General features: G+C 40.2%; 1 protein-coding gene across 1 annotated transcript in view; it reads right to left on the reverse strand.

Moving 5' to 3' along the window:
- The window catches only part of LOC122805247 (leucine zipper transcription factor-like protein 1), an 894,296-nt gene that overhangs the window by 309,989 nt on the left and 562,490 nt on the right, over window positions 1-21,817 (reverse strand). The window lies entirely within an intron of this gene.

Consider the following 21,817-nt stretch of genomic DNA (forward strand, 5'->3'; position numbering starts at 1 on the left):
CCCAAAGTATGAGAGAGAGGCCTTGGGAAGACTTAATAGAATACAGAGAGATGATACAGCAAATAAAGTTAAATGCCAGTGTCTTCACTGGCTTGAATGAGTGTATTTCTGCAAGTAGTACATTGTGTTTAAAGTCCTACAAGTTATAGTTACTAAGTTTTTGACTAACATACAAGGTCTTGTTATTTACACAAGAAGGGAGTTAAACATTTTTTATCGATGACTAATCAATTAATTAACATGTTACCATGTAATTTGTATTGTTATTTAAGTACTGTGGTTTGTGGTGTGATTATGGAGTCTAATGAAGTCTTAGTTACAAACCAACAAAAGCACTTAACCTGTTTAATAAAATTGGAAAATCTTTTCTGGCTTGCTGGTGCTTTCAGTAATTCTTCGGCCTTGGAAATTGTTTTGTGGTTTGGTTCCACAGCACCAAGTGATAGACTTAGCACATTTCTGATACCTTTAGAATGACACCAAAATCTAACCAGTTATTGAAGTAAGTTATATTAAGTTTATAGTGTGGCAAAAGGTAGGTTGATACTCAACATTAGTTATACATCATCATCGTCATCTTCATCATCATATGCATACTCAGACAGTTCCACCATGTGTCCCTTCATACAAAGAATGTGTGCATCTGCTTGTTCATACACACATGAACAGCATTCAGGTCATATGTGTACCTAGGGTTAAGTGATTTGAGTCACCTAGTACCCTGTCATATCTTTGTACCTGAGGGGCAGTTCACCATCAACATTTCCTTGATCAGCCTAGTGAGTTGCATGCTTGTATTTCTCACAATGGGGTAACCTGTTATTAGGACATTTCAATGATTGGTGGATGGTCCTCATGTGCACCCATCTTGGATGGTGTGTTAGATTTCTCATTATATGCACCTGGTGAAGTTTCTTTGTGCTGTTCAGACAGCTGTGTAACAGGTGTAAGATTGGCTTGAACTACCCAATCTTCTTAAACTGAACCAACTCACTGAAGCGTTTAAAATAATCAAACAACATGACAAAACCCCTTCACTGAGTGAAATATTGATTCCCTACTCCAATCTTAGCTGTCTTCGCTCCTCAAATAGATTTCTGGTCCAAACCATCAAATCTAATAACTTGGGCGGTGAAGCTCTCTTTGCCAATTCTATAGGGAAGGTTTGGAATTCCCTCCCTAATAACCTAAGACTTTCCACATCCCTTTGTCAATTTAAAAATAATCTGAAACAATTTTTAAGTCTCATTGGCTTTGCCCATGTATTAACCCAGATTAGCCCTCCTTGACACATACTATACCCACTCCCCTGTACCTACTAGATGCTACTCTTGCTTTTCAAAGTTTCAAATAATTATCAACCAACGTCCTTAGCATTCTATCTCCTCTGGTTTCTATAGCAATCAAGCTCCTCCTTGCTTGACTGCATACTATAACAGTAAGGATCCTGTAACAAGTTATAGCAATATTATTGCATTTTGAGTTGTAATTAAATCACACTGTTGGCAAATGTATCTAAACCAAAAAATATTGTTCCTGTAACTGTGTATTTATCTGTATGTAATCAATGTTGTACTTTTTTCTCTGTGGAGCTTTTCTCCCTGGGCCTCCGCTGAAAATGAATATGCATCCAGTCGGACTATCCCGGTCAACAAATGTAAAATAAATAAAAAATAAATAAATAAATAATAAATTTTACTTGCTGTAGGTACCTAACACAGAAATGCAGGTAATATTACAGAGATAAACAATAAATACTGAGTGTGTTGTAGAGTGATTTCTAAATTTGTCCTAATTAATGGAGACAGAAAAGGAAATATGATTTAATAGGCTAACTATTCCATTAGTAGAAAGAAATTCCTATGCTGTCTATAAATATCTGGTAGAGGGATTACCAGCAGAAAGATTTTTCTGCTTTTTCAGGGCTCAGCATGTCTAAATGCCTATCAGTGGTATAAACAGCAGATGGCAATTGATAGGGTCTTAACATATAATGTATGTAGTACATCTGTTTCCATTAGTAAACCAAGCAATTTTTTTGCTGTAAAAAATGTGCACACTCACACACATACACATACATACACACACACACACACACACACACACACACACACACACACACACACACACACACACACACACACACACACACACACCACTTTACATATGTGTTTGAAACAAAAATCTACAGTAGACTCCACTTGCTCAGTAAGCTTTACAGAAAAGTGATGAAACCTCGCTGTCAGCAAGAGACTGTAAATAAAAGAAGCACACAGAGGAAGCTGTTAGCATTGCTGCTGTGCAAATAACCCTACCCCAAATGTAGTGAAACCTGAGCTCTTAGTTGAAAGCTGACTGAATGTAAACAATACGATCACATGACTCAATTACTTACCAAATTAAACCGTTAGAAATCTGTGACACTCTCCCTTTAAGCAAAGGTCACTGGGGAGTAGGCACACTTCCTAAAACTGTCCATCACCCTAGACTTCCTGTTAGGGGGATGAACAGTGGAACTCTCTTTGGCAAGTTCCTTTTTGGTGGCTGCCACCATGGCATCAGTGGGCACCCCTTTAGCCTAAAATTATTTCCCCGAATGTGGTGCCATAATCTTGTCTGATCTCCTAGGTATGGGCTCAACTGTGTCAGGTTCCTTCCATGGCAGCTGAGAAACCAACTCAATAAGTTCATTGGCAGATGGAGTAACCCAGGAGGTAGATAGGCCAGTACCGAAAACCTCCAGGAATACAGACTCCTCGGATGAAGGGTTGCTGGGCGTCCAACCACCTCTCCGCTTTAGGATCCCAAGGATGTTTCCAAATGAGACATCTTCAGGAGATGATTGTGGGGACCCCTCACCTTCATCAAAGTCTGTATCCTCCATGACCGACTGTTCTGGGGAGTCCAAGAGCTTCCTTTTACACTTCTACTTCCTAGGGATCTCTTTAGTGAGATGCTACAGGGAGGTATCAGAAGAAAATGAAATACCCTGCTGGAAAGCCTGGGGGTCTCAGACTGGCTGTCCCTGTGTAAAGAGTGATGAGACTCTGAGCACAGAGATATCAAGGTTGAAGGCTGAAGATCTGAGAGGGATGGATCCATCTTTTCTGCCAGGGCAGAAAAAACCCCCCTCACAGTCTTGAAGGCAGACCACTCCATTGAAAGAGAAGACCTCAGTTCCGAAAAAACATGCTTTTGGACCACTGTCCTCCCCGGCTCTGAAACTAATCTCCCCAAGGTGGAAGTCTGAGCTATCCAATGCTGAGGCTCTACAGCACAGAGACAGCTCCTACAACTTCAGAGTTGACTCCAACACCTTGGATCTAATAGGGAAGCTGTAGCTCTGAGAACCTCTGGATCCGACTGAACTGGAGCACTCAGAGTAAGCTTCAGATCCAACGCTATTGGTATCCTCAGATCTGAGCCAGATGGAATTGCAAGGCTTAGATCTGGTGACTCTGAAAAAGATGAAGGAATCAGAAGAGGAACTTGTAGTGGGAGTGTGGTCAAAGAACAGACCTCCTGGCCTGAAGGGGTAGGAGCTGGTAAGACACCTATTCCATTTTTTGCCAAGAGGATTTTCCACACCACTCTTTCTACATCGTCCTCCGTCAAACTTTTAAAAGAATGAGTGGAAATAATACAGGGGGGATCTAATGCTTACCATGCTAATGGTTAGTAATGCTCCAAAAAAGGTGAGGGCACCAGATCCATGGATGGCAAGTATCTTGTCCTGGGTAGGCAAATAAGACTTGAGGCTGTAGGTTAAGGTAGTCAGATCTGATAACTTTTTCATTGGATCTGAGGAAGTTGGGTCCATCAACTTTTTCTTTTTCTGTAAACAAGTAAGGGAAAGATTAAAACGTATAAGAAATGGAGATATCAGAAGAAAGAAAGGTAATAATAATGATTACTTACCTAAAGTTCCACAGCAAGGTCAACCACATCCTTCTCGTAAAGTGGCAAAAAAGATCTGAGATAATGTAGGGTTAGTGCATTGTGGGTAAGGGAGAAGATCGAGAGTGTTTTGTTTGCCACGAGCTTTAGCAATGGCCAAGCTGGATCCAAGTATCGGACCAGAACCCATCAGTTGAGTATAGAATGAAAACTGACATCATCAGATCTTTATAACACGTAAAGAAAATCATGCACAGTTTAAATAGTACTATTAAGAAAAAATGTTGTTTTACTTACAGTTAACTTTCTCCCTCCTCCCCCCTCCTGACTATTTTTCTGAACAGTAATGATATGAAGTAGGGCATACACTTTAGAGTCCCCTACAAGTTTAACAAAATCCATGAAAGTCCAATATTTCCAGATTTTCTTATTCGATTCCTGTTCATCTCCCTTCTCTCAAACCATCTCCGCTTCATTTTAAACGTACTCTTGATTCTTTTAGTCAGCTCTCTCAAGCATTTTTCACTGAAACACTAGAAAAGATTTCACTGCTATAGTCTCTCTGTGGTCATTATTACCAGAAGAACAGGAAGCAGAATCTTTTTCTGTTTCACAGCTCACGTTTTGTTGGACAAACTTTTATATTTCTTCCTTAGCATGTACTTCATCAGAGAAATGATTTTGTTCCTCCAGGGGAAAAATATTCTGAAGACATCTGGGTACAGCAGTTTGAATCTCACTCCTGCTTCTCAACTTTCCCTCAATAATGGTTCATAGGTGTTTACTAGGCTAACAACCACAAGAGCCTTTTTAAGCCTAGCCATGCATCCAAAATCTCTGACAAGTTCTGATACCCTTGTTAAGTGTAAGCATGGGCCTGGGAGATGAACCATTTACAGGTTACCTGTGTCCATTAGAGACAAAGGTGCCAAACCAGGGATGAATTTCTGGTTTCCCATCCAATTGTCCAAGGTGCACCTGAATTGGGTGAAGGAGGAACTCTGCTTCACATGGATGGGGAGCCTGATCCATAGACTGGGTTGTCTCTGTGATACATACCTCTCTCTCCAGCAGGTCCTATTTATATCACAGGCAAAGTTTAAGTCTTTAGAATGGGTAATTCTGGTACTGTTTGTTTTGTGAATATGCAGGAGGTTCATCAGAATGGGGTCTGACAATGTCCTGTATGCCATGCATAGATCTCTCCTCAAAAGTCTATAGGAGACAGAATACAGGGATAGGGCATTGGCGCAGTCTGCATATGACAGATTACTTATGCCCTGTATTATTTTAGTGAAGAACCTCTGTGGACATTCCAATTGTTGGATATGCCTGCTTGGGTACATACCAAAGGGAGGCATTGTACTCAATGATAGGTCTGATGAATGCCGAATACAGTGGAACAATGAGTTCCTTGGACTTAGATGCCATACCTTTGTTTGCGCAATACAGAATGATTTCCTCACCACTGCAGACACGTGATGATCAAAGGCTAGACTGCTATCTATGTGTGTCCCTAGATCTGTGACTACTGGGTCAGGGACTCCTCTTCTGCCTGGTGTACAATGAGTAGTCATTATCCACAAACACTCTGCTGTCTCCCACTTAAAGTATTTTGTCTTTCTGCAACAGTTTTGTCAGAATCAGCTCCTTCTCCTGTAAGACTGCATCTTTTCTATTAAAGGTATAGGTTGTTTTCACATAGCCAGGTTTGGAAAATACACACAATGTGCCCTTTCAATTAATAATTCCTGTTATAGAATACCAGTCCAGTTGCTTATTTGTGATTTCATAAAATTAAAATACAAGTCATCTCCTTGGTCTCAAATGACCCACTAAACAAGTATAGTGGGTCCAAAAACAAAACGGTGTGAGAAACTTCTCTATGTGGAAGATTTTCAATCCATACATATATATATATATATATATATATATATATATATATATATATATATATATATATATATATATATATATATATATATAAAATTAATCACTATATATAGTAAGTAGGGCAGGACCAGCTCAAATGTCACACTGATGGGGGAAGGGATGTGAATTTAACATGTATGCAAATACACTTTGTTTTACAGCACAATAAACCACTCCCTTGCCTGACAAAAAGTATATATATAGTTAGAAAACTTGTGAGGAAACTATTATTCTATTATTTTTGTTTTACTTGGATCACTTGTCTGTGTACTTAATAAAGGATTTTCGACTGGAAACAGACTGTCTACCCTGCTTGGATTACTTTTGAATACTTAGTAATTCTGTATATTTCAAATTATATATTTTTTTATTATTTTTTTACTTAGGACAAGTTTAAGTTCGTTACTTCTACTACGATTATCTGATCTGATTAATATACAGTGATTAACTAGCTATATATGGATTGAAAATCTTCCACACAGAGAAGTTTCTTACAGTGTTTTGATTTCATAAAATTAATACAGTATGTTCCTTCCAGGTTCTCTGGTACAGCAGAAAATCTCGGGTTCTCCCTACGTGTTCTGTCCTCTAATTCCATTATGTTTCGAAACATCTCTTATTGTGTAGTCTCATAATCAGCCTGAATTTTGCAATTTTATTGTCTTAACTGAATATCTGTTTAAAGCTTCTTCCATTTTTTCCAGCATTTTTTTGTGTGAGTTGAAATACTCCATCAGCGTTTCATTTATTTTAGTAAGTCTGTGTGCAGTTGCCTTCCTCTGGGTTACTGGAAGTCATGCCTGGAGCTTGCACTGCTTTTTGCTGAACAGCTACAGTACTTTGCCCAGTCACTGCCTTTTGGTAGCTAATTTTTCTTCAGATCCTCTGTATTTCTTTTTTACTGGCATCCAGGCAGTGCACTTACTAGTCATTTATTGAAATGTACTCAGAAATCTAGGACCATGGGCTTTCTCTGCTAAGTTTCTTTTTTCCCACTGGCAGAGCTAGAATTAAACTGTTACTCAATGTGCAGCCATCTTGGAAGTCCAGAGCTAACACCCTTGATCTGTTTCTCATGAATATAGGAGAACTTTGCACCTCCCCAGTGTAATGTACCACTGGTCAGGTTAGACCATAAAGCTGTCTCCTTTGAAATAAAAATAAAACTTGGGACTGCAGCTAAATCTGTAACTTTCAGGAATTATTCTAAGGCAAACTTCCTACTATTAAGTGACACCCTAGCAAATTTTCAAGCCCTCCAAATCCTGAGAGCATCGCTGCCTATGTGGAATTGTTCACCAAAACTCTATACAATTGTGTTAATGGTTGCATAAAGGCAGCTGTATCTACCTGGAAAATGCACAGAACAAACTCAAAAAACAAGCCACCCTGGTGGAATTCCAACATCAGTAGGTTGTATAACAAAAGGAAGGCAATCATGCCTTACTTAAGCACTCAAAGCCATTAATTTCTCAGCCCGGCACTTGCTCAAAACTCATAACAAGCACTTATAAACCCTAGCACTTGACCCCCCCCTATACTGTACAAAAGGACAAGGCTCTCTATTCGACCTTACCAGCCAAGCAGTAAAACAGTTCACTGTACCTATCCAGGAATGTCCAAAGGGCAGTTTCAGGTGTACTCTCCAGTCCAACTGGCGAATCTGGGCATTTTGAGGCAATGTTACAACTTCCTCATGTACACAGACAACCCTCTCCTCCTACCACCAAACACTAACACATGTGAAAGATGCAATTATACAGCCAAACTGGAGGCTAAGCTCTCTCAACCCAAGACTGGATCAGACAGTCAAGAGGAGAAGGGAAATACTTGCATCACACCACCAGTCTCACATAGACCCATTAAACCAGCACCGGCAAAAAACAAACATAAATACACAAAAACATACTCTGAGGCTCTAAATAAAAATCTGCAAAAGCAACAGAGACCTCCAAAGCAGACATCCAAGCAACCTCCACCCCCCCAACACAAACCATGAAACACATACTTCACAAAACCAGTGTGCAACGCAATCACAGCCCTTAAGGCAAAATAACATACCCAACACACTAGTAATAGGTGACTCTATAGTCAGGCACACTGACGTCCCACTCACTAGGCTGAATAAGGAGAAGGTTACTGTTAGCTGCCTGTTGGGTGCCAGGATCCGCTACATAACACAAGCACTCAGGTCCCTCTAGAACAAGTACAAATACGACTCTGTCATTTTCGATGTTGGTGTGAATGACCTGAGCCATACCTCCCTGGACTACATGAAAAGAGACATGGAAAAGCTCTCTGATCACACAGCCCAGGCCGGTATGACCCTGACCCTGAGTAGCATCCTGCCCTCACCAGGAATGATACCACGGTTTAAAGAAAAAATTATCAATTTCAACAATTGGCTAAGTTTCTGGTGTCATTCAAAGGGGATCTAGTGTCTGTCCGCCTAGGATGACATGTTTGACAAGCCCACGCTGTTTCGCTAGATACAGCTAGCACCTGTCACCCTTAGGCTTTTGAATACTGGCCAAGGCTCTTTTCACCCCATAGTGCCTTTTTTAGGCAAGGCTCAAAAGACAAACCCACTGCCGTAAATAGCGCAAGTAACAAAAAACTGACGGTAATGCTATTCAATGCCAGAAGTCTAAACCTCATGCTAAAGGATAAAGCTGTCCAAGCTGCAAAATCCTTTACTAATGCATTCTACGGGCACCTACAAGAATGCATGGCTCGTGTTATCCCAAGCAAAATCAAGACTCACTCCTCTAAGAAAAAGAAACCAGTCTGGTGGACCCCTGCCATAAACAAGCTATACAACAGAAGGAGGAAACTAGTACTGAAAAGAGTAAAATCCCAAGAAGGGAAGACATCCCTGATCAGTATCAGCAAGAAACTACAATCCCTCATAAAATCATCCAAGGCGAGCTTTGAAAGAAAAATTGCCAAGGACTCCAAAGATAACCACAAGGCATTCTTTAGCTATGTCAAGAATCTAAGTGGCAATATTCAGATCTGCTCAGAATTAGTGCAGAATGGCACAAAATACACTGAGCCGACCAATATCGTCAACATCCTGGCAGACAGGTTCAGTGCAAACTTCACCCCCCTCTCACCCCCAAAAGGGCCCATAACCATACCAGAAGAATATAGAGCCCCTGAAATCACAGAAACTCAGGTTAAAACAGCCCTCTCCAAAGCCAAAAACACAGCATCAATGGGACCAGACGATGTCCCAGGTTGCATCGTACACGAGCTCAAAGACGAACTAACCCCCTCACCTAAACACAATGTTCAAACTCAGCCTCTCCACAGGCTACGTACCCATAGAGTGGTGCACAGCAACAGTTATTCCACTCCACAAAGGTGGAGCCACAACAGACCCCGGGAACTATCGCCCTATAAGCCTGACTTCGCTTGGTCTGCAAGGCTATGGAGTGCATCATCATGGAACTCATTAACAGAGACATTGGGAACCTCCAAACACTGGAACCTACCCAGTTCGGCTTTGTTAAGGGCAGATCATGCCTCCTAAATCTGGTGGACTTCTTTGAGACAGATACCAAGGCTATAAACGAGGGAAAGGTGGTACACACAGCCTACCTAGACCTCGCAAAGGCCTTTGACATCATTCCCTATTCTGGTATTATAGACAAGCTCACCAGCCTGAACATAAACCCCTACATTACAAGATGGATTGCCAACTGGCTCACGGACAGAACCCACATGGTGAGAGTTGCAGGAGCTAGGTCCGACTCTAAACCGGTTACAAGTGGCGTTCCCCAGGGTTCCCTTCTGTTCGGCATATACTTCTCAGAGGTACAGGCAAGCACAGGAGGACTATGGCTGACCAAGTTTGTAGACGACTACAAACTAGGGGCTATAACTGACTCACCGGCTGGCACAGACATCCTCCAAAACGGTCTCACTGAGACAGATACCTGGTGTCAAAATCACAGCCTCAAGCTAAATGCTAAAAAGTGCATAGTCATCCCCTTTGGAAAAAACAAAGTACCCACAAACTACCACATGGGTGGTAGTCCCCTAAATACGGAAGACATAATAAGGGATTTGGGGACCCAAGTAATCTCTCCTTTGATAATCACATTGCCAAAGTGGTTAGAAAATCCTTCTATGTGGCCCAAATAATCACAAAAGGGTTCGCATCCAGATCAAAAGAGGTCATTGTGCCCCTCTACTCATCACTCATCAGACCCATCACAAAGTACAATGCCCCATTTAGGATTTACCTTACAAGACACCTGCAACAGCTGGAAAGACCACAGAAGTACCTCACCAAGAGGATCACTGGCCTCAAACAGGTGCCCAATGGAGCTCAACTGAAGAAACTCCAGCTGTACTTGGTTGCATACCGCTTACTCAGAGGTGATCTCTGTCTGACATACAAGGCCATATCCAAACCAGAATTTATTGACATGCTCCACCTAAAGAAAACCATATCCCCTCGAGACACATGCTCTAGGGATCTAAACCTCACCACAACAATAAATAGGACGTGCTGGAGGAATAGATTCCTGTCCCAGAGACTTCCCAAGATTCCAATCTATATTAGGTAGAGCTCCTCGCTAACACTCTTCAAGAGAAACCTTGACGAGTGGATGGGAAACAGAAAGTTTACCGCGGGATCACTTCAGTGGCTCTGCTGGAGAGAGGCACAGGGAACTAATCTAAGGTGGTGGCGAAAGCCAACACATTCTGGCTAGGTTTATAAATGCCTTCCGGCAGACAGCCTTGTACCTACCTACGAACCTATGCCAAAAATTAAGAAGTGCAATGCCCTGTAGGGTAAAAACTCCCTCATCAATCTAAACAAGAAACTCAGGGAGTTAATCAAGCCTACCAATGCCCAATATGAGGTAAAAATAGCCACCCAGGGCAAGGACAATCACAAAGCGTTCCTTGTTTATGTCTGCAACCTCAAAGACAATACACAAAAATGTACATGGAGCCACCAATACTGAACCAGAAGATATAGCATATCTACTGACCAACAAATATGGCTATATTTTACCCCCCCCCCCAAACACCCTCAGGAAATACCTGAAACAATAACTCCCTATCTATCACGAGGGAGCAGGTCCTCAATCCACTCTCCAAGGCCAAGAATACTGCATCGATGGACTCTGATAATATCTCAGGATGCCTTCTTAATAGTATGAAACATGATATATCAGGGCCTCTAGAATCACTATTTAATTGTTGCCTTCAGATAGGCTTCATGCCGAATGAATGAAGGACTATAAATGTCATCCCTCTGTATGCACACACACTCACTCGAAGTAAATACTCAGCTAATCTGTATAAAATATCAGTCTAAATTGTTAAATGAGCATAAAATCTAAAATAAGTCCAACTAGCCAGAGAAATAATAGATAGATAGATAGATAGATAGATAGATAGATAGATAGATAGATAGATAGATAGATAGATAAACAACATGCCTACTAAAATAAAAACAAAACAAAGAACTTGGAAAATCCTATCCACACATATAAATTACTGCCCACCCACAACACAGTTAAAGTAGAAAATTTGGAAAATACAGAAATAGATTCCAATGCTGCAAAGCTTTACAATAAGTAGGGGGAAAGCAACAAAAGTACACTAAATACATAATTTGTACTTTTTTGTCCCTCAGTTTCATGCACAGTATAACAGCTGAAATCAGTAATTCACATTGTAAGGAAAACCTCTCAAAAATAATAAAAGTTATACATGCCTTTAATATTCAACAGCTATCTGCTGCACTTGTACTACACCATGCTGTTGCGGCACTTTTCTACTGAGGAGATCTTTTTTTTTGACCTCCTCAAAGATCTACCCAGTCTTTTTTTTTATTTGACCCCCTCAAAGATCTACCCAGTACCCCGTTAACATAACCATACTCTGCCATGCCAAAAACACAGCCTTTATGGGACTGGATAACATCCCAGGCTGCTTACTAAATGCTCTAAACAGGAGTTAGGGCAGTCTCTTCAACCACAGTCTAAGAATTGGCTTCATTCCAGCTGAGTGAAAATGGCAAATGTAATTCCCTTGCACAAAAGAGGCCCTTTAACCGCCTCTGGGAACTGTAGACCCATAAGCCTAATCGGCCTCATCTGTAAAGCCATTGAGAGAATCATTATGGACCTTATCAACAAGGATATCGGAGACCTTCAAACTCTTGACCCGACTCAGTTTGGCATTGTTAAAGGAAGATCATCATTTTTTCGCTTTTTTTCCCGCTTTCCATCCGGATCATCTCTTTTCATCCTTCCTCATCTCTGCATCTCACTCTGTCACACCAACTGCCTGTCTCCTCTCTCTCACCCTCCACCCCCTATCTTAGCCTTTCTCTTCCTCCTCCTACCTGGCCTCCCAGGCAGCTCCATCCTTTTTTTCTTTTTCCCAATATACCCATCCCTCTCCCACAGCACCAACCAAACCAAACGCATCTCCTCTCTCTTTCTGTCTCTCCAAACTGTCCAACTGAGGCTGACCCTCTAATATACCGATTCCTAATCCTATCCATCCTAGTCACACATTGCAAAATCTTAACATCTTTAACTCTGCCACATCCAGCTCTGACTCCTGCCCTTTTGTCAATGCCGGTCTCACTACACTCTTGTAGACCTTCCCTTTTCACTCTACGGATACCCGCCTGTCACAAATCACTCCCCTGACTCTTCTCCACCCATTCCACCCTGCCTGTACTCTCTTCTTTCACCTCTCTTCCACATTCACCATTATTCTGAACTGTTGATCCCAAGTACTTAACTTCGTCCACCTTTACACTCTACTCCCCTGCATCCTCACCATTCCTATATTCTGTCTTAGCCCTGCTGACCGAAGATCATGCCTGTTAAACCTGGTGGACTTCTTTGAGAATGTCAGCAAAGCCTTGAATGAAGGCAAAATAGTACATGCTGCCTATCTCGACTTAGCCAAAGCCTTTAACACAATCCCCCACTCAGGCATAATTGAGAAACTCACTCAGCTGGGGATTAACCCATACATCATTAGATGGGTAGCAAACTGGCTCACTGACAGAATGCATACAGTCAAAGTTGGGGATTCCACCTCTACCAGCAGACCTGTTACTAGTGGTGTTCCACCACATTAATCTGCACTAGGCCCCTACTGTTTGGAATCTATTTTTTTAGAAATTCAGGTGAAAATAGATTGCCTGTGGCTTACAAAGTTCACTGATGCCTGCAAACTGGGTGCGATCATTGAATCCCCAGCAATGTCAACATACTACAAAATGGGCTTACACTGATAAATGATTAGTGCCAAAGCCACTGACTTAAACTTAACGCAAAAAAATGAATTATCATTCCCTTCGGCAAAGGAGAAGTACCTGCAAATTATACTACTAATAATACCCCACTAATTTCAAACCCAGTGGGAACGCAGGTTGATAACCTTAACTTTGATCATCATGTGTCCACAGTGGTAAGGAAGGCCTTCTACGTTGCACATCTCATAAGTAAGGGCATAGCATCCAAAGCTAAGGAGGTTATAACTCCTCTGTACTTGTCCCTCATCAGACCAATACAATGCTCTCTTCTGTAGGCACCTAACCAAACACCTGCAGCAGCCGGAGAGACCTCCGAGGTTTTTCACCAAGAAAATTCAGGGCCTTCAACACATGACCTACATGGACAGACTGAAGGCTCTGTCACTGTACTCTATGTTGTATATACTGCTTAAAGGTGACTTATACCTGGCCTACAGAACAGTCTCAGACCCTGCCTTAATGGAAATGCTGCACATCTGCAAATCAAATGGGACAAGACTCACTCACTCTAGGGACCTTAACTTAGCCTGCAACATTAACAGAGCATGATGGAGAAATGTTTTCCAGAGGTTGCCACTCCTCTGGAACAAACTCCCAATTCACATTAAACAGAGCTCCTCAATGACCCTATTTAAGTGTAACTGGGACAACTGGATGGGAAAACGTAAATTTACCCTAGAGGGTTCACCTATGTCCCTCTTGGACAGGGTGGCCAGGCTGACCTCAGATTCACTTTGCAAATATAGATTATATATCTTGATATATAATAGAATAAGGGTGTAGCATAGCTAGGCTTATAAAGGCCCTGCCAATACCTTAGTAACCTTCTATGATCCTATGAACAAAACAAGGTAATTATCCCTAATACAGTCTTCTAAAGTATCTAAACTTGTAATTCCTCTTTTCACAAAACCTTAACAGTTTTGTTCTAGAGAGTCAAAAAGAGCTAAGTAATATAATAAAATTGCAATAAACTCCCTTCCAGCTTTTCACTCTGACTGTGAGTTCCTAACTGATTCAAAAATACTTGAGGAAGTTGAAAGCAGGCCCCACCAAAAACGGCTTATGTACTACTTCTCATACATTGAAACTGCAATCCTTTCGGGGTGAAGCACAAATAGTAAGGACATTTTTCAGTTATACAGAGCAGAACTCTGTCTCCATTGTCTCATCAAGATGAATGGGGACATTTTCACCTCTCCTCACTGCTTCACTAGATGAATAAAGACATTTCTACCTCCTTTCACCCCTATTGTGGAATTCTCTTTGCCACTGGAATATTTTTAAGCGATTAATGAACTCTAACATATAGCAAAGAATGATGAAACCATGTTTATAGGGAATCACTTAAAACTGATTTATTATGACTTTCTTTAACACCTTGTAGCATTTAGTGAAAATGATACCATATTTCTGTAGGTTTTACTTATTGTATAAGTAAATAAGTACAAAATAATAGTTAAATTTAGGTAATGACATATAAATGAAAGCTATGTGCTCACCATAATGACAGATCCATGTTGCTTTCTTTTTAGCTGGTTCATCATGTGGGTACACCTCGGCACCTTGTGCCAAAGCTTTGGATCCGAGAGCTCTGACTTCTCCCCTACCCTGCCTAAACTACCACAGATATATATATATATATATATATATATATATATATATAAAACCACAGATATATATATATATCTATCTATCTATCTGTATATATATATATATATGTATGTATATATCTATATATATATATATATATATATATATATATATATTTAGGTGTGTGTATGTGTGTGTGTGTGTGTATGTGTGTGTATGCAATAGGATAAAGAAAAAAAGGGAGTAAGCACTAAAGATGTAAGTAGTGTAAGGGATCGGATAGGGCCCAAATGAGATCTGGCTGCTTCCTAAAAGTAGAAAGACAATTTTGGTTGGGGGAAGGCAGGATGGGAGTTGCACCAGACAAAAATAAGACAAGTATCCATAATTATGGTCACCACATAATTTTTGTAGCCGATGTGGTCTTTTTTCATTTGATTCAACATGTGGGACAGATTCCCAAGCTAGCTGATGAGTACATGGTTATTCTCAAATAAAGATATTCCTGAGAATGTTAGATCTAAAGGATGTGCACTTCCTGAGTTGTACATCTAATTTATAGTGAGAAGCAAAAGTGTGAGATGATGAGCTGCTGCTGTGCAAATGTCACTGATAGGACCTCGTCTAGCAAAGGCTGTACAGGTTGCCACAGCCCTAGTAGAATGGGCGTTAGGCTTTGACTGTAGAGGCATACCTAGTGAATCACAGACAAAGGAGATGCAATTAGCTATCCACTTTGAAAGAGTAACTTTAGAAACAGATTGACACAACTTTTTCTTGGAGGATATGAACAATTGGTCTGATTTTCTGAAAAGTCTTGGTACGATGTAGGCAAAACCTTAGTTATTGTACCTACCATAACCATGTTAGTTGTTGTCTTCTTCGCCTTCTTCCTTAGTTGTCTCTGCACATCTAATGTATGCAATATATGTTCCCCTTTATTTAAGAAAATGGGAAAGAAAACTGGAAAATGAAGTTGCTGATTTAAATTTGATTCAGAAGCCACTTTTGGAAGAAAGGAAGGGTTTGTTCTCAATGACACTCTATGAAAGATCAGGAAGGAAACCATGCAAGAAAGTGCCTGAAGTTCTGATATGCATGCAGCCAAAAATATAGTCTTCCAGAACAAAAAAAATGAATATATGTGGATGCTGCAGGTCTGAAGGGTTTCTGAGGTAAGGACTGAAGCAAAATGGTGATGTCCCAGGGAGGGACTGGATCACTTACTAAAGGCCTCAATATAAAGGTACCTTTCAAAAAGGCCTTAGAGATTCTGAGAAAAGCAATGTAAGTCTTGTGGAAAACAATGTGAAAGTTTGAGATGGCTTCCAACTATATTTTAAATGTCGACTAATTAGACCTGGTCATGAAAAATTCCAAAAGGAATTCGAGGATTTTTGGAAGAGATGCGGAAAAGGGATCTAAACCTTTATCAGATGCACAGATAGAAAAGTATTTCTATTTGCTCTTGTAAGCCTTTTTAGTAGAATTCCTCTGAGATGACGAAATGATTTGTACTACTGTGGAAGAAAGTCTGGCATCTCTGGCAACTGTTAAAACTGGAGAAACTATGTGGTCAGTTTTAGGGTCTGTAGGTCCAGTAGAGGCATGCCGGAGGGTTGTGTGAGGAGATTCAGGAATGGATCCAGCATCCATGTTGGGTGAACTAAGTGAGGCCAAAGAAAGAGGAACCATACCTGTTGAGGCCAGAAGGGGGCAATGAGAATTACATTGGTCTTGTGCTCCACTGCTTTTTGGATCAATTTGGGAATAAAGGGTTTGGGAGAAAGACGTAAAGAAGACAGGGGGGCCAAGGATGGGCTACAGTATCTCTCAGTGACTGACCCTGTGGATGGATAAGGGCAAAGTAACTTCTGCATTTGTTGTTTAGCTGAGAAGCAAAGAAGTCACAGCAAGGTTGGCTCCAGTGGCTGAAGATTTTCACTGCCACTGATATGGTGAGACACCACTTGTGAAGAAGTAATATTATTCTGCTCAACTTGTCCACTTTGAAGTTGGAAGCCCCAGGTATATGCTTTGCTACCAGAAAGCAGTTGGAAGACACCGAATCCCGGACTTTCGTGGCTTTTTGGCAAACAGGGTATGAACTGGTTCTACCTTGTTTGCTGATGTACCAAAATACTGATATGTTGTCTGAGTGTATGGAAATCACATCCTTGGGTAGGTGGTCCCCAGAGCTCTCAATGTTTACCAACAGAATTTGGAACAAATTAAAAAATAACAAAGGAGAAGGCCCTAATTAGGGAGACATTTTAAATGTTGGCCCTATTATCTTAGAAATTCTCAAAATGATTTCCAATTTTAGGACTTTCCAAGATGGCTGCACACTGAGTAACAGCTTAATTCTAGCTCCCCCAGTGTGAAAGCAGAAACTCAGCACAGAAAACCAGTGGATTTATATTTCTGGGTAAATTTCAGTAACTTGCTAGTAAGTGCACTACCGGAATGCCAGGAAAAAAGAAATACAAAGGACCTGAATGAAAATCAACTACAAAAGGGGAAGAAAAGACAATGATTGGGAAACATACTGCAGCAGCTAAGCAAAAAGCAGTGCAAGCTCCTGATATGACTTCCAGTAACCTACAGAAAAGTATAAAACAACTCCATACTGACCTGGCTAAAATAAACGGAACACTGACATACTGACCTGGCTAAAATAAACGGAACACTGACGGAGTGAATCAACTCAGATAAAATACTAGAAAAAAATGGAAGTAGCTTTAAACAAATATTCAGATGAGGTGATAAAACTACAAAAATGAGAGGTCAAAATAAAGAAAAAGCTGGCTGAATATGATACAGCTCAAGAAGAGATGTTTCAAAAAAATAACAAAATTAGGGAAAACATGAGTTTATCTGCTGTACCAGAGAAGCTGGAAGGAGCAGACTGTATTAATTTTATGAAAGCACAAATAAGCAACTGGACTGGTATTCCAAAGTAGGTGTTAACTGAAAAGGTACAGTGCTCCAAACCTGGCTATGAGAAAGCAACCTAGACCTCTAATAGTAAAGACGCAATCCTACCAGCTGAAGTAGCAGCGTCTGACAAAACTGTGGCATAAGGACAAAGCACTAAAAGTGGGAAACAGCAGTGTGTTTGTAGAGAAGGATTACTCACTGCACACCAGGCAGAAGAGAAGCAAATTTATTCTACTATTCAGGGAATATCGAGAAGCAGGCATGACATTCAAACTGCTATACCCAGTTATCTTCAAAATATTCTTTCCTGGAGGGACAAAATCATTTTTTTTGATGAAGTACATGCTAAAGAGGAAATACAAAAGTTTGTCCAACAAAATGTGAGTTGTGAAGGAGATTCTGCTTCTTGTTCTTCAGGCAACAAAGACCACAGAGAGACTGTGCCAATGAAACCTTCTCCAACATTTCAAAGGAAAATGCTTGAGAGAAGCAAAATAATCACAATAGTTCATTGGAAGAATCAATAATACATTGGACATGAAGCAGAGGATCTGTGAGATGGAGATGAACATGAATAAAACCAGTGACTTGGAAATTGACAACTGTGGGATTACAAAGCAATACTTATGTTTGTGAAAGATGACAGAACAAGAAAATCTGGAAATACTGGATTTTTTTTGGATTTTGTTAAACTTGTAGTGGACTCTAAAGCATATGCCCTTCTTCATGTCATTAATGTTTTTAAAATATTTAGGTGAGGGGAAAAAAGTTAATTGTAAGTAAAACAATTTTTTTTCTTAATAGTAATATTTTTATAGTGCACAATTTTCTTTGCATGCTATAAAGTAAAGTTTACTCAGTTATATTTAAGTGTAATGGGGATACTAATGTAAACAGCTGCTCCTGTTTTTTCTTCTTCTTTTCTTTCTCCTTGATCAGTTTTAAGAAATGTAGGCACTGCAATGTAAAAAAAAAAAAAAAAAGAAGAAAAGTCTGCTCAAAACAACATGACTAAAGAAAAACTGTATATGAGAATGGTTGGATTAGGGCCCTTAGCTTGATCTAGTAACAAGTTTTAAGAGAAAGCAAGTAAATGAAAAAGAATGTCGAACATTATAAAGCTTTTGTCTAGCAAATAAATGTATGCTTAGTAGCAACTCTATATCTGGTCCTCATGTCTCCATGGAGACAATCAGATAAAGAGCAATAGCTAGGAGACAATGTTTTCTGAAAGTATTCAAGTGGTTTCCTAGCTAGGAGAGCTATAAAGATAAGACAAAACCAGACAGCATTTAGTGGAAGCATAAGGCTGTATCAAGCATCTTAACATGGATAACATTTCTTTTAGGTTAATTTGTCTGTGTGTGTGTGTGTGTGTGTGTGTGTATGTGTGTGTGTGTGTGTGTGTGTGTGTGTGTGGCTATCAGTTTGGAACATTTAATCCTATTAGGAGGGTAAAATGTTGATACTTAAAGACGTACGCAGTTTTCTGTGTTAGTATTAAGTTAATAGGTTTTAGGGGGTAATGGTGTGTTTTTGAGGGCTTTCAATAAAAGAAAAAGTCTTGTAAGATGTGACATAAGCTCAAATAGATATGACAAGAAACAAGTGTATAAAAGATCAACCTACCAAACAGCATATGTATGTAACACAAAAGGTAGAATAAGAAGTTATATACTCACCATAATATTCCATCCATGTTGTCCATTTTCATTCTTCCTTACTGATGGGTCCTGGATCTGAACCTTGGAGCCAACTCAGATGCTTTTCCAAGACTTGGGATCCCAATCTCAAGCTCCTCACGCTTCTCATAATGCACTACAGTATCCCGAACTCCTCAGATCAAGTATTCAGCCTACTGCCTACTGATTTTTAAGACAGGACAGATAAAGAAAATATTGAGGTTCAAACCAGGAACATGAAAATTTCTATATCATCCAATATTCTTCTAAGAATGATAAAGCCAAAGGATGGCTGGGATTGTAGGTGAGTAAGAATGAAAATGGACAACACAGATGGAACATTATGGTGAATACATAACTTCTTAATCTGATGTTGTCCTTTTCATTCTTCCTCACTGATGGGTCATAATCTCCAGCAACGTAACTCTTGGGATGCCCTCAAAGAAGGATATGCCGGAGCACTGTCGAACGAAATGAAGTTCTGTTTCTGGAGACAATGCCCAACTTGTAATGTGTCACACAGGTATGAGTCTTTCACTAAGTGACTGCAACATAGATGCTTTGGGAGAAAGATAGATGTGGTATGTATAAATTTGGTAGAATGGCTGTAGGATAAAGTAATTCCAAACCATTTTGAGAATAAAACAGTGAAAATATGGTCAGTAATCTAAGCAGTTACCAGGAAAAGGAAATAAACTGCTGATCAGACTTTCTTTGTTCTTTGGACCCATGAAGAATAAACAGAATTGTATATGACTATCAAACAGGTGCATCATGTGTTAGCCGCAAAAAGAAAAACTGGAGATTATGATTGACTACTGTATGGATGATTAATTCTGGACTCTGTGGCTACTTTGGTTATATCTTTATGGGAAGTAATGGAAGAAGGCTTGGTAAACTAGGCGTGAAGCTCTGAAATTATTTTGCCTATGTAATTGCTACTCAGAAAAAAGTTTTCTATGAAAGAAATTTCATATGACAATTGCTCGCTGCCCAAGGGTTTCTCTGAAAGGAACCATAGTCGTAAGGACTTCACTTTTGCCAGTACTCTCTATGTGGTATCCTAAAGTATTGGATCCGGCCACTAGGAGCCATACTTTGAAACATAGACTGAAACCAGTTTCTCTGGTTCCTCCTTCTTATATCCTACAGACATCTTCTAAATCTTCCAGACCAGGTTCCTCGGCTTCATCTTGGTCTTCAAGGAGCTTGACAGAGGCAAATATGGACAGGATGATGCCGAAGTTCCTCAGGGCTTAGAGTCTTTCATGGGAGGTCTAAGCAGTAAAATTTCTCTCAAGAAAACTATAGGTAATCTGGAAGTCATCAAGGCAAGGAATTTGTTTCCAAAGTAAAGAAATCGATAAAATTGCTAATGGAAATTGAATAATAGAGAAAGCTCTCCTTCTCCTTAAAAATCAAAATTAGGTTTAGGCTTGATCCCAGAATCCCCATATTCTTCTCTCTCCCTCTTTTTGTAGCAGTTTTAGAGTCCATTAAACTGCAAACTCATTCTGACTGGATAAACACTGGGAAACCTCTTAGTTGACAAGGCAGATAGAATGGAAAAGGGGGGTGTAGAAGCCTCTTATATTTGGCACCCTAAATATTGTCTATAATATTATCACTGGTGTCCAAATTGGAGGAAACAGGACCCCCAAACATCTCAAGAGGTGGATAGTTGGGTAATGGTCTGTTTTGCTGATAGATCCTATCAAAGGAGGAGTATTTAGTGCCCTGGTGCTGTGGACACCTCTGCCCATGTGGGGATGGCAATATTTGAAGAAGTCCTCCTTTGCCCTTGGAAGAAGTGTTCCCACATGGAACCTGAGGAACCTCAAAAAGGGGCTGTGGCCACATTTTTCTTACCACATCTGTGTATCCAGAAAAGGTACATTAATGGAGGAAGAAAGTTTGATTCCGGTTGTAGCCAGTGTTTTGCCTTTCTGTTTGAAAGCCGCAGAAGAGCGCATCCTTAAATGATGCCCTGAACAAAGAGCAGCCATCAATGGGGACTTTAAACAATGATGCCTTAAAGAGTTACTCAAAGTAACATGGCATCTTGTAGGGACATCTAATAACAGTTTAGTCAGAGAAGTCTTTTCAAAGTGTTAGGAATGGGCGATGGAGAAACTGGTTGAGGAGAGACCTCCTGAGGGTATCCATCAAGTTGGATGCAAGAGTAAGTTAAGTTAGTAAAGAATAGAATGCATCTAAGGGATGCCAGGAAGAAAAACTTTTGTTAGATATATATCTTCTGGAGATACAGAGTTTGGTAGAGTATTGAAGTTGCTCCTCACGACCCTCTAATGTCTAGAGAAGTGTGCCAGTAGTGGGCAACCTCCACAAGGAAGTCTCTGAGATAAATTCATGCTGTCCAAATTTGCCCATAGTTCTGGAATTACTGTTGGAAAACAAAACCTTTACACTCCATTGGGAGTCAAGGGAAGAGGATGCTTTACTAGAAAGT

This window comes from Protopterus annectens, chromosome 6.part1 (genome assembly GCF_019279795.1).
Source record: "Protopterus annectens isolate FY-2018-M chromosome 6.part1, PAN1.0, whole genome shotgun sequence".
Classification (NCBI taxonomy): domain Eukaryota; kingdom Metazoa; phylum Chordata; order Ceratodontiformes; family Protopteridae; genus Protopterus; species Protopterus annectens.